The sequence below is a fragment of the Macaca fascicularis genome, chromosome X (assembly GCF_037993035.2).
Source record: "Macaca fascicularis isolate 582-1 chromosome X, T2T-MFA8v1.1".
In the NCBI taxonomy this organism is placed as follows: domain Eukaryota; kingdom Metazoa; phylum Chordata; class Mammalia; order Primates; family Cercopithecidae; genus Macaca; species Macaca fascicularis.
In genome coordinates this window covers 121388506-121403255 of record NC_088395.1, presented here as the reverse complement: position 1 = coordinate 121403255, position 14750 = coordinate 121388506, and the positions used below count along the sequence as shown (strand labels likewise).

The 14750-nt window shown below is 39.7% G+C and overlaps 1 non-coding gene across 1 annotated transcript; it reads right to left on the bottom strand.

Annotated features, from left to right (window-relative positions):
- Window positions 1–9910: 9910 nt before the first annotated feature.
- Window positions 9911–10019, bottom strand: LOC123571452 (U6 spliceosomal RNA). The gene has a single exon (XR_006695615.1). It is a non-coding gene; the product is annotated as a U6 spliceosomal RNA (small nuclear RNA).
- Window positions 10020–14750: the final 4731 nt, after the last annotated feature.

Below are 14750 nucleotides of genomic sequence, written 5' to 3'. Positions count from 1 at the left end.
TTTTCTAATGACAGTTGGTATTTTTCATGGATAAAGCAAGAGCTCCTCCTACGTTTTTAAAAGAAAGGCTTTAGTTCTAAGATCCTTTAAAATCCATTTAAACTAAGGAGCTGTTCATTGAGACAGTCTTCAGTGGTATTACAGAATTTGATTACAACTGGACACATTATTCATATAGAGTAAGTCTGATACTTTAGGGGAGAAAGTTTGCAGGTAAGAGGTAAGTTTTGAATATTTGTTTCACTTTCTTCACTTTTTCCTAATGGGATCTTAAATCTTTTTGGGGCAAAAATAGTTTGATTTGATACAACAATAATTTGGGGAGTACTGCATTTTTTTCCCACATGAAGCTTATGGGTGCTGGATCATCAGTATGGATAGCACTATTGCTTTAATTTTTATTGTTGTTTTCTTATTAGCCTTTATTTTCTATAAAATTCATACTTCTTTAAAGCAAACCTGTTTTTTTTTTTTTTGGTGGTGGTAAGGTAGTTGCATTTTAGAGTTAGGATGTTCTCTGAGATTAATTTCTATATGATTTTTTTCTATGAGTCAGAATCCTTGACTTTGCAGCAACTTTTATCTCTTAAGCTCACAGACAATCATAGAACTTCTCTAAAATGAATGATTTCATTATCTTTGTATGATGTTTTGAATTAAGTTATAGAATATGCATGTCCTTTTATGCATAATTTGCTCCTATATTATGATTTCATATACAGTAGAGTTATTCATATAAAATTTCCAATTTTCACAGCTTTTGCTCTGAAATGAACTATCATCTCATACTTCTGATGCTTGTTTTCCTCTATAGTTAACACTTAAATAATGAACATCACTTTTACAAACTGTACCTATTTTGGGTGCTTCCAGATTAGTTTTCTTCTTTAAATATGTAAGACGATACATAAAAGCAGGACATGAACACCAAAGATTAATGAGCTCTTTAAAAACAACTTTTTAAAGAGATTGGTTCTCACTCTGTTGCCCAGGCTGGGCTTGAATTCCTGGGTTCAAGCAATCCTCCCTCTATAGCCTCTCAAGTAGCTGGTACTACAAGCACGCATCAGCTATTTTTTATTGAAATTTTTAAAACTCTGGAATGCTTTAGAGTGGAATTAGAATTCAATCCCAAGTCTGCCTTACTTCAAAATCTGAGCTCTTTCTCCTATTCCACACTGCCTACTAAGATATTAGACAATAAAATATTTCAGCTATTTTTGACTGAAATTTTAATAAATTCTGTAATGTTTTAGAGAGTTTGTGACTCAAATAAATTGCACAGATCTATTATTATCTTTATTATTACTAAGTGGGGAGAGTACTAAACTAAGGACCAAGAAATCTGATTTCCAATTCTAGATCTTCCTTGCATAGCTGTGTGACCTTGGAATGGACACCCCACCCTCCCTATCTTACTTTCCTCATCTGTAAAATGAACCAGATGTCCTGACTCTACCTAATGTTATGAAAGGCAATAAAATGTTAGAAATAACTATTTGAACGGTAGGATAAGACAAAGGAGAGGCAGAATGCCTATTGGATTGTTTTTATTTTTTGGTGCTGAGATCTCACCTGTAAATGATTAGTTGCTGCTTCCAAGGCATTTTTTTTTTTAATCAAAGAAATGTATCATATGTATTTTGCTACAACTTGGAGAAGTCAGGGTGGGGTGGGTTGCTTGTTCCTTTTGATATATTTTTTCAGTGTCTTCAAGGAATCAATAGGAGGTGGCTTCTGGATATGAGGGAAGCACTAGACAGCTAACAATTGAATTATTATGCCCACTGTGCTACAGACATTTTATATACACTATTCCATTTAATCATTTCCTAAGCCTTATGTAGGCAAGTAATATTGCCTTCATTTCATAGATAAGAACATTGGGATAGAGATAGCTCAAGTATTGAAACGGGAGAGTTCCCTTATGCCCCTCGCAGGGCATGCCACAAGGGTCAGTTCTTCGGTGTCAGGCTGCTGAAACCCATATGGGAGCACGCAGACAGACAGGTCCAGAGGTCGTGGGAAGTGCTTTTGGCTTCAACCCCATGGCAGCACCTAGAGGTGAGTGTTTATGATTCCTGAAACCCAGTGGGTGTGTGTTACAGTGTGCTCTTTCAGCTTTGCTGTCTGCCGATGGCTTGTATTAATCAGCTCAATTAGACTCTGCCTTACTGCAAGGACAGAGGGCTTTCTGTATCCTGAGTTCTTGCCCAGTATACCAGAAAAATCAGATCACACATTGGATTGGAGGATGAATGCAAGGTTTTATTGAGTGGTGGAGGTGGCTCTCAGTGAGATGGATGAGGAGCCAGAAGGAGGATGGAGTGCGAAGGTGATCTTCCCCTGGATACTCCTCCAACCGCCCCTGGTCAAACTCCCCTCAGTGTCCATGTTGGTCTGCTGATGTCTGCTGATGTCTGCTGGTGTGTTCCTCTGCTCTTCTTGATGTCCAACCACTTGTGTCCATGCCCGCTGTGGTCTCAAGTTTTTATGGGCACAGGATGGGGAACATGGTGAGCCAGAGTGGTCATGGAAAATGCAACATTTGGGCGTGAAAACAGGAGTGCCTGTTCCCACTTAGGTCCATGGGCACAGTCCCTAGGGTGGAGCCCTTGCCAGGGACTCTGTCCTTCTCTACCCAGCACTTTCCTGCCCCCCTCCCGTATCACTGTCATGCCAAGATCTATGTGGCTTTTTCCATTACCCCATGCTACTTCTGTGGTCACTCTGAGACAATTCTGAGAAGATAAACTCTTTAGAATTGGGTCTTCCATTGTGCCTGTGGGGTAAAAATTTATTCTGGGGAGACGGATAATATATAGGGTCACATAGAGTAGATTGGTAGGTGCTTCCATGGTGTGATGTGGGAGGCAGTGGTAGATGAATGCCCATAAATGTTATCTTCATTAGCCTGTCATAGTTACTTTTCCTGAGATTTTTTACCACTAAAGTAATGCTTTTTAATTTGTTTATTTTTCTTTGCCAGTGGGGAGGTTGATGGGAAAGTTTCAATTTCAACTATGCATACTCCTAGAAAGGTTCATGTATGAAACCTTTTATTGTCTAATACCTGAGTAGGTATTATGGAATACTAGAAAGGGATCAAATTTTGGAGTGACACAGACCTAGGATTGAATTTCGATCCACCACTTACTAGCTGTTTAATTTGCACATGATACTTCATCTTTCAGAGCTTCACTTTCTTCTTGAGCAAAACAAAGATAATAATGCATATGCATTGACCCTTAGCATAATAAACATAATGCATCAATCATCTGCTGTAGATAGCTGTAGGAGAATGGGAAGAGCACTAGAATGGAAGTCTAGAGACTTGGTGTCCTATGACACCAAATATGAAGCTATATTTGTTTCATTCATTCAAGTAAATACTTATTGAGCTTCTACAATGTGTCATGCACTGTGCTAGGCACCGGGGATACATCAATGAACAATCAGAAGTCCCTGTCTTCTTATATCTTAAATTCCAGTTTCATGCTAACCTAACTATATCCATTTCCTGATCATGTAGAAAGGAATTATTGTTCTCCATATTTTAGAGATGGGAAACTAAAGGTTAAATGATACAATGATGAGCAAAATTAATATCCCTGACCTCATGATTGCAGTCCAATGAAACATAAATTAATCAGATAATCTCACAAATTAATATAAGATTTAAACCATGATAAGTCTCTAAAAGAAAGGTAGTCAATTCTCTGAAAACACGTAACAGGGACTTCATCTTTGAGCAGTTGACGTCTTAGCTGAGAACTGCAGAATGAATCAGTGCTAACCAGATCATCCTTCTCCATGTCCTTACTCAGATTCTTCTGGAATTCCCTTGGCTCTTTTACATCCTCTTTAGTGGTTATTGCAAACCTTTTCCTCTCTTTTTAAGCCTCCAACTCAGTTATTATGCATTTATTCTCAGGAGATGGGCTTGCCTGCTATTTCACACAGAAAATAAAAGCCATCAGATCTGCTTGAACCACTTATCCACCCACTTTCCTGTTTTTTACACACACATTGAGTTGTATCTTCACCCATGCTTTTGTCCTATCTGAGAGGAAAAACTAGCCCTCTATCTGTCCAAGTTCAATTTGTCTGTGATTTAGAGCACATGCTGTCCTCTTGCTTTCTCAGGGCCCCTTTTCATAATTATCCTCTTTCTCCTCTGTGTTTTTAACCTTTTCCTCCCATTGAGTTCTTTTCATGACAAAAATAAAAATAAAAAGTAAATAAAAGAGACATCTTTTCTTGACCATTCCCTGTATAACCAAGTTGTGTACAACCTGTATAACAAGGCTTCAATAAAAGTGGTCCACACATATAACTGCCTTTACTAAGGTGGCTTATGCCTGTAATCCCAGCACTTTGGGAGGTCGAAGCGGGCATGGGTCACAAGGTCAGGAGATAGACACAATCCTGGCTAACTCGGTGAAACCCTGTCTCTACTAAAAATACAAAAAATTAGCCAGGCGTGGTGGCGGGCGCCTGTAGTCCCAGCTACTCGGGAGGCTGAGGCAGGAGAATGGCCTGAACCTGAGAGGCGGAGCTTGCAGTGAGCCAAGATCACGCCACTGCACTCCAGCCCAGGCGACAGAGCGAGACTCCATCTCAAAAAAAAAAAAAAAAAAAAAAAAAGACTAATTACTTCTTATTTCCAAATGCAACAGACACATTTCAATTCTTGTCCTACTTTCTCAAGTCCCCGAATTTTTTGACATGTGAGGCACTTTGCTTTTTAATACTCTCTCTTTGAAATCTTCTGCTTCATTAGTTTCTGTGATACCACTTTCTCCTTTCCTTCCTCCTTCTTTTCTGGTCACTCTGTAGTCTCATTTGTGAACTACTCTATTGCAAATGCTACCTGCAAATTCAGTGGTCCAAATATCTCTACAATCTCTCCAGTTTTATTCTCTGTTTTCAACTGATCACTAAAGCCTGTCCATTTTACCTCTTTAATATACGTTATGTGTTCCGTCTTTTTTAGAGCATTATTATTTTCGTACTATGGGTCTTCATTATCTCTATCCTGAACTATTTAAAAGTCTCCTAACTTGTTGTTTCTGTCTCCTTTCTTGTCCCCCTCAGATCTGTTCTTTCAAGGGTGGCAAAAGCCGTATTCCTGCAGTTTACATGTGTTAAACTGAGCTGTCTATTGGATATATCCCTCAGGTTCAGAAATCCTTCAGTAGTATCTGATAGCCCTCAGGATTAAGTCCAAAGTCTTTCAATGTGGCTCAAAAGGCATGCCTATGTACATCTTATACTGCAGCCAAAAACAAACTATTTGTAGATCCCTGAATTCATGAAACTTTATCAACTCCCTGCATTTATTTAATTACCTGACCACCATTCCCAAGACCAGACTGAGTACCTGTCCTCTGTGCTTCTAAATGCTTGCCTCTTTCCTGGAACTTACTACATTTTATTATAAGTGACATTAGTAAGAATCTAGTCCACAAATGGATATGCAAGAAATTTCACATTTTAAAATGTTCTTATAAGCTCTCCTGTATTCAACATTCTGCCAGGAAAGTAAGACACACAATTTTAGTCAATACTCAAGCCTCCTGCTGAGTTATACAAATATTTTGAGGCCTTAGGCTACACCAAAACACAGATACTCCTCAACTCATGATGAGGTTATAATAAACCCATTGTAAGTTGAAAATATAAATTGAAAATGCATTTAATACACCTAACCTACCAACGTCATAGTTTAGCCTAGCCTCCCATAAACGTGCTCAGAACCCTTACATTAGCCTACAGTTTGGCAAAATCATCTAACGGAGAGCCTATTTTACAATAAAGTGTCGACTATCTCATGTAACTGCATATCACTAGCCTGGGAAACAATAAAAATTCAACGTATATCAAAATTGTGATGGTTTTGCACCATCGTAAAGTCAAAAAATTGTAAATTGAACCATTGTAAGTTGGAGACCATCTGTACTGGGGAGGCCCTTTTAGCTATTGATCATTAATCTTCTGTCAACTCCCTGATGTACTCTCTGATACCCCATTTTGTCTCCACCTGGAATGGTCCTTTCATGTTTGCTGCTGCTGCTCCTATGCTATGCTTGGGGGCTTGGGGAACTGGATCACTGCTGAGTTTGGGTCCCCTGTATTTCAGGCTCGGCATACTCATTGAAACTTTTCTGAGCTTTTGCCCCTGTTTTAGGCTGCTGCCATCAAATGTTGAGCTGTTCCCTATTTTCCCTGCCACCACCAACTCCTATCAGACTCCTGACTTCTTTTTGTCTAAAGTCTGTGTCCCTTTTCCATCTCTCAGGGCTCTAAAAGGAATTTCATCTGTTGTCTTGAGATCCTCACTGATATTAGAGAGAATAATCTCTCCCATGAGTCTGGGTTTTGGGAAAATTAAAGCCAGGAAGGCAAGTGTAGACAAGTGGCAACAGGGGAGGAGGAATTTCCATGGGTAAGAAACAATAAAATGGCCCATTTATCTTCTAGAAATGGGATGAAAAAGAGAAAAAACAGGGCAAAACACAAATGATCGTCTCAAAATAACGTAGCCACATACTTGTCTGGTTAGAAGACTGTCCTCTTCACTAAATGGTGAGTGCCTTTTAAAATATTGCAGAATTTTATTCACTTATATTTTAGTAGAGAGTACAGAGGAGACTCGCAATCCAATCAGGGGGAGAGAATAGAGAAAGCTTATAGAATGAAGTAGTACCTGAGCTAAATCTAAATGACTAGACTAGGTAAAGCAGTATTGATATCAGTGGGAAAAGGCTTAGAGATAAAATAAGACCCGACTTTTCAAGACCTATAAGTAGAAGATGAGTCTAAAAGTGGAAAAGTATTGCTTGCCATGCTAAACATTTTGTATGTTGTTTTATAAGACAACACAATATAGAGGTTAAAGGCACAAACTCTGAAATGGCATTGCCGGGCTTTGAATTTTGGCTCCATCACTTGATAGCTATGAGACCCCAAGGGAATCATGTAGCTTCTCTGTGTTACAGTTTCTATATTAGTAAAATGTGATAACATCAGTACCTACTTCATAATACCATAGTAAGGACTAAGTGAATTAATACAGTGAAGTGCTTAGAAAAACACTGTCACACCAGAAGCACATTGAATTGTGAGTTATTATAAATTGTTCTGCAGAGCAGTGGGAAACCAATGAAAAAGTTTGAACATATTTGAGTTTTTAGAAGGTCGTGCTAGCTACAGTGTGAGAATGACCAGAACCCGACTTATTGTAAGATGGAAAATGCATGGGGAGGTTATTGCTGTTGATTAGTCAAGAGATGGTAATGGCTAGAATCTGTCGTGGCAGTGAAGAAGGAGTGATACAGATGGACTGCAAAGATGCTTAGAGAATTGAATCTTTAGGATATTGTGTATGTGCATGAAATGGTGGTTGAGGATAAATGAGAGAAAGGAATCTAAGATGACTTCTAGGTTTCTGGCTTGGGAAGTCATCCTAGCATTTGATAAAGGAAATAAAGAAAAGGAAGATGATCAGCTGTGTTGGCTGAGCATGGTGGCTCACACCTGTAATCCCAGCACTTTGGGAGGTGCTGGCAGATCACCTGAGGTCAGGAGTTTGAGACTAGCGTGGCCAACATGGTGAAACTCTGTGTCTACTAAAAATACAAAAACTAGCCAGGCATGGTGACAGGTGTCTGCAATCCCAACTACTCGGGAGGTTGAAGCAGGAGAATCGCTTGAACCCGGGAGATGGATGTTGCAGTGAGCCAAGATTGTGCCACTGCACTCCAGCCTCGGTGACAGAATGAGACCCTTCTCAAAAAAAAAAAAAAAAAAAAGTTGTGTTAATGTTTTGGGTATTTGTAATCTTCATGGATTTCATGTTCTCTGAAGCAGAGATAACTGAATGATATCATCCATCAGTAATTTGAAATCATGTATTGAAGGATTTTCTAGATACTTTAAGATAATCTGACTAAGGAGAAATTTAATACTGTTCCAAGGAAGATATACTTTCTTCTCCATGCTTTTCTTTGATAAGTTTGTTAATTATATAGTTTAAAAATATTGTTGAGAAAAATCCTTTGGTGACTGATGAGTGATATTTGAGAAATGGACAGGACTTGACTATGGATTGACTATGGTGGTGTGTAGATGTCTAGGGTAACTCTCTGGCTTCTACTGTTGAATGGATACTGCAAGAACACTTGTTTTCAAGTGGGAGATCATGATTCTGGCATTTGACATTTTGCATTTGATGTATGCTTGAGACTTCCATGTGAAGATATTTAGAAAGCAATTAGATATACATCCCTGGAGCTCAGAAGAATAGTTCACATGGGAGATTGTCTCAGTCTGTTTTGTGTTGCTATAAAGGAAAACCTAAGGCTGGGTAGTTTATAGATAAAAGAGTTTATTTGGTTCATGTTTCCACAGGCTGTACAAGAAGCATGGTTCTGGCGTCAGATTCTGGTAAGGACCTCAAGAAGCTTTTAATCATGGTGGAAGGCAAAGTGGGAGCAGGTGTGTCACATGCAAGAGAGGGAAGAAGAGAGAGTGGGGAGGAACGTGCCAGGCTCTTTTTAACAATCAGATCTACATGAACTAATAATAGAGCAAGAACTGACTCATTACCAAGGGAACAGCACCAAGCCATTCATGAGGGTCTGCCTTTATGACCCAAAGACCTCTCACTAGGCCCCACTTTCAACACTGGGGATCAGATTTCAACATGAGATTAGGAGGGGACAATATCCAATGTATATCAGAGATATATTTTGGAAGTCATTGGTATATAGATGATAATGGAAGCTGTGGGGGCAGAAAAAATTACCTAGGGAGAATATAGAATCAAAAGAGGTGAAGGCCTTGGGCCAAACCTCAAAGAACTCTGACATTTGCTATTAGGATAAGTAATGGATAAGCCTGAAAATGAAATGAAAAAGTGACCAGAGAGGTAGAAAGAAAACTGGGAAATGGGTGTCAGAAAAGCCAAGGGAAAAGTGTTTCAAGAAGGATGATGATAAACAGGTGAATGCTGCTGAAACATAAATAAGATTGGGATTAAAATATTAATTAGATTCAGTAACATGGAGGTCATTAGTTATTCTAGTGGGACCTGTTTCAGTAGAGCTATGGATTGGTGGTGAGGTGAAGGAAGAATCCAGAAGGAAATGGAGTGATGAAGAGCGAGAGGGGAAGTTTCTGGAAATTTGGCTGTGAAGAAGATGGGAGTATTGGGGCAGTAGCTACAGACAAATATGTAGGCAAGGTAATTTGTTTTTATATTTACGGTCGGGAGAAACGAACAGGTTTAAAAGCGAATGAGATGCATTTAGCTGAGATGTGTGTATCCATACATACATCTTATGTATGTGGAAGATATATGAGAGATGAAAAAAATGACTGTAACATTTTTGAAAGTGTGAGCAGGGTTAGAATTCAAAACAGATATGAGGAGCAGGAGGGAAAGAAGAGATAATGTGGAAAGATTCTTGTATCATATCAGAAAGATGAGGGAATTTCTGTCTGATGGTTTCAATTTTGTTTTCCAAAGTATGAGGCAAGCTCATGTGCTGAGATCAAGGGAGAAGGGATGAAATGATTTAAGAGAATGGAAAAGGTTTGTAATGGTCAGTAATGGAATGATGTTGAACAGAGACAAGTAATAGGGCTCCTGAGTAGTACCGTGGGCTTATTTAACATGAAATGTTATGCAATTATCATGGAACTAATCTGTAGTGGGAGTTCTTTCATCAGCACCCAGCAGTGATTTAAGCAGTATTTAAGCCATGGTCATAGATAGTGGAAGCCAAGAATGTGTTTGCATGTGAAAATTTGTACATACACTTCATTGTATTCTGGTTGTAAGTATCAGAAAATAAGGAGGGCTTAGGACCTCCCTAAGAGTGCCCCACCTTTTTAAAAATTCTTTTTTTTAATGGAATGCTTCAAGAATTTATTTGTCATCCTTGTCCAAGGGCTATGCTAATCTTATCTGTATCATCCCAGTTTTAGTATATGTGTGGCTAAAGTGAGAACCCCATCCTCTTCTAAGAAGTAAAGTGGGGGCTAGAGGGTAAGAGGTGCTAGTCATTCTAACCCTCCATTGATGCTTTAAAATGGAAGACAAGGCCATGTTCTTTGGGATGATTGTACTCCACATAGTTCTCTTTCCCTGGCATGCTTGCCTTTGCTCTTCCAGCAGTAATTAATCTCTGGTTATAGAATCAGCTATCTTCTTTATCTGGCACTTTTGCAGGAAGAACATGTACACTGTTGATAGAAATAACACTGATTCATTGAGAGAAAACTTGAATTTCAGGATATTCTGATAATAACCAAAGCATGTGGAGTGAGCTGCCAGTCATTAGAAAACGTGGAGACAAAAAAAAGATTAAAACTGTGTGAGTGCACTGCCAGAACAGCCTTCGGAAAATTATGGCAACAACTCATGATGCTGGAAGAAGTGCTACGGCACGTGTGAGCAGTTCATAGCAACAGAATTACCAGAAAGCCATAGAGCGTCCTCCAGCACTTACAGCTTATTTTTTTTTCTTGAGACAGAATCTCGCTCTGTCTCCCAGGCTGAAGTGCAGTGGTGCAACCTTGGCTCACTGCAACCTCGCCTCCCGATTCAAGTAATTTTCCTGCCTCAGCCTCCTGAGTAGTTGGGATTACAGGCACCCGCCTGCAGAGACAGGGTTTCACCATGTTGGCCAGGCTGGTCTCGAACTCCTGACCTCAAGTGATTGCCCACCTTGGCCCCCCCAAAGTGCTGGGATCACAGGCGTGAGCCACAGTGCCTGGCCCACTTATATCTTCCTGTTTACAACATTCAGGACTTTGAAAACCTCAAAGGGGGACATTGAAAAATTGTCATACTGTATTTTTGTCCCTGTGAAAAATTTCTACTTCAGCATTTTGTGGTTGTAATATTTGCAAGTGGGGTGGCTGAGTGTGGTTTATTTCCCAGGTACTTGGTCAGAGGCTTTAGCTAAAGGAAGTGCTATATAAGCTAAATGTGGCCCTTCATAAGAATTCTGCAGGAGCTTCAGACTCAAAGGTTATGTGGAAAAGAGGTATCTCACTACAGAAGCACATACTTCTTTGATTACCTGGAAATTTGGGGTTAAAAGGATATTAACTTTTTTTTTTTTTCTTAAACAAGATCTGGCTCTATTACCCAGGCTGGAGTGCAGTGGCGTGCTCTCAGCTCACAGCAGCCTCCGCCTCCCAGGTTCAAGTAATTCTCTCACCTCCCAAGTAGCTGGGACTACAAGCGTGCACCACCACGCCTGACTAATTTTTGTGTTTTTGTAGAGACAGGATTTCACTGTGTTGGCCAGGCTGGTCTCAAACTCCTGACCTCAAGTGATCTGCCCGCCTCGGCCTCCCAAAGTGCTGGGATTACAGGCGTGAGCCACTATGGCTGGCCTAAAAGGATATGAACTTTTGAAGTGTTTTGATACGCATTTTTCAAGACTCCTCTAATTAGTTTTAGATCACAGGTTCTGCTTTAAAAAAACAGTGGTTTATGTTGCGCTCACATGACTGTCTGGGGATAGCTAATCCAGCCAGGGCTGCATGAAAAGTATGCAGCTTTATTGCATGAGGCCAACAAGGGCCTTGGGCTACTCTCAACTTGTTCTGCCATGCCTAGGGTGTTTCCCTCATTTGTTTGATCCAAGGTGGCTCAATGCCAAGATCACATTCTAACAAGCAGGCTGGAGGAAAGGAAGAACAGGTAAGGGGAGAAAAGGTCTATTCTCTTTAAAGGCCTGACTCAAGAGATTGGAGATAACACTTCCATTTACATCTCTTAGGCCAGAACTTAATCACCTGTCACATATAGCTGAAAGGGCACTCAGAACTGTAGTGTTTGTTTTGTGTGACCACGTGCCCAGCTACAACTTGGGGGTTCCGTTACCACTGAAGGAGGGGACAGTGAATATTAGGAGACAGCTAGTAATCTCAGCCACATCACCTCCAAAAAGGATTGCATCAATTCACATTTCTACCAGTAGTCTGAGAGAAAGCCCACACTTTATGACTATTTTTAATTTTTTTGGTCTGCCCTGTCAATAGACTTGAGGGGAGGAAACACTGTGTCTTGTTTGTTTTCATATCTGCAGCGTTGAGTACAAAATGAATGCTCAGGAAATGCCTGTGAAATAAAGATCTGGATGGATGCCTGTGGCCATGTCAGCACCAATATAGCAAGCAAAGGTATAAATTAAACACAGGTTATAAAAATAGACTCTAAGGAGCCTAAAAAAATGTTGTCTAGCCTAGGCTCGAAAGCAGTTATCAAAACAACGAGAAATTGGGAGAAGTAAGTAGACCTGCCACTTAGGATTATGAGGTGGATTTAGTCTTTAAGCCGACGAGTATAAGGAACCAGTCGTCTTAAAGCTGGAAATCCATTTATATGAGGGGCAATCTGTGTGCTGCAAAACAATAAAGCTCTGCCTACAGGCAACTGAACAGTGACATTTTTTTTAGTCATAAGCACTTTTAAAAAGTAAGCTTACAAAGTTGCAGATTTAATCTACAAGTGACATAATGGAAAATATTATTCTGAAGCCAAAAAACTAATGAAAAATGTACTGTGAAGAGAGGATGCCCCAGTATTTTAAAAATAAGGACAGCCAGTGATGCAAAAATATATTAATTTGCACTAATGGAAAAGAGGAACATCAGTAGGAGAGAGGAAAAGAGGGAAAAAAGAAAAAAAGAAAAGTAGAAAGAAGAAAAGGAGAGGAGAGGGCCAGGAGAGAGGGGGACATGAGGAAGAAGCAGATGGCAAGAGCCTGAAATGATGAACTAGCTGCCCTCCATGTTCTGCATTCCAAATAGCCTGCTTAGCTAAGCCAGAATAAACAGAATTTTGCCTAGAGATACGCACTTACTAAAACTCTTTGGGAAGATGCACAGCTATATTGTTTGATCCCTTAGTTGCAAAGTTTTCAAAATACAATAAAGTCTATGTGTTCCTATTCTGCATTTTGAAATTAGGACTAGAACCAGAATTTCTGCCACTCTCTTGATTCAGATCTTTGGTTTGAATCATTTAAGCCAAAGACTAACAACCACAATTTAAAACTGCCTTACAAAAATATACAATAGTAAGTTTTCTTTTTCTGATGAGTTTTGCTGCAGAAAACAAATTTAGAAGAAAACAAATGAAACCTCAGATTGCACATAGGAAGTAGACATGTTCTATAGTCTGGAAAAAGGGCAGGTTTTAAAAAAAATAATATTCTATTAGAAATGCCAGAAGTTGGAGATAGCTTTGCAAAGTTTTATTTTTTGAGATGGAGTCTTGCCCTGTCACCCAGGTTGGAATGCAATGGCAGGATCTTGGCTCACTGCAACTTCTGCCTCCCAGGTTCAAGTGATTCTCCTGCCTCAGCCTCCTGAGTAGCTGGGATTACAGGTGCGTGTCACCACACCCGGCTAATATTTTTATATCTTTAGTAGCATGGGGTTTCACCATGTTGGCCAGGTTGGTCTCAAACTCCTGACCTCGTGATCCGCCTGCCTCGGCCTCCCAAAGTGCTGGGATTACAGGCGTGAGCCACCTTGCCAGGCTGCAAAACTATTTTAGCAGATGGAAAGTACTTGTTAATGTAATCGTTGGTGAAACTAAACTTTGGTAGTTTCTAAATGCCTCAGAAAAAATGCTCTGCCTTAATATGGGTACCTTTTGATAAGTATATCCTAAAGTACTCTGACCTGTATCCATAAAATAAGAACAGCATCATTGCTAAATAGGTGTGACAAGAATCTAAGGAAGAGCAGGATTAAACCTTCATGTGCGATGTTCTCCATCCATGTTTTAAAGAGGGAAGAAAAGAGATTTCCTCCCAGCCATAGCTCCTTATGTTCCTTCATTGCAAACCTCTCAAAGGAGTTATTGTGAGGTTTGGAAGCCTGCAAACCTGAGTGGCCCCACCCTGGGAGACATTTTCATAGACGTGATAATGGACTGGACTAATTAGAGTCATGTGTCATTTAATGATGGGGATAATTTCTGACAAATGTGTCATTAGGCCATTTCACCATCGCGCGAACACCCTAGAGCATACTTACACAAACCTATGTGGTATAGCCTACTACACACCTAGGCTATATGGTATAGCTTATTGCTCCTAGGTTATAAACCTGTGCAGCATATGACTGTACTGAATACTTTAGGTAATTATAACATAATGCTAAGTATTTGTGTTTTAAATATATCTAAAAATAGAAAAAATACAGTAAAAATTATGGTATAAAAGGTTTAAAAATGGTATCCCTGTACTGGGCACTTGACATGAATCGAGGTTGCAGGACTGGAAGTTGCTCTGGGTGAGTCAGTGAGTGAGAAGTGAGTGAATGTGAAGGCCTAGGACATTACTGTACACTCCTGTAGACTTCAGAAACACTGTCCAGTTAGGCCACATTACATTTATAAAAAATAAAGTAATTGCACTAGGACATTATAATGGCTGCAGTGTCACTGGATGATAAGAATTTTTCAGCTCACCTATAATCTTAGGGGACCATTGTTGTATATGTTGTTCCTTGTTGACCAAAACATCATTAGGCAGTGCATGACTGTATTAATGACTGAATGGGACTGAATGTGCCAGTATCTTCTGACTTATATGATCATTTTGATGTAAAGAATCTGTGTTTGAAAAAGGGGAGGTGGACTGTGTTATCGTGATTTATAGGATATACGTAGATTTGGTTTTTGGCTAGTTTCCAGGCACATAGCTCCTAAAACT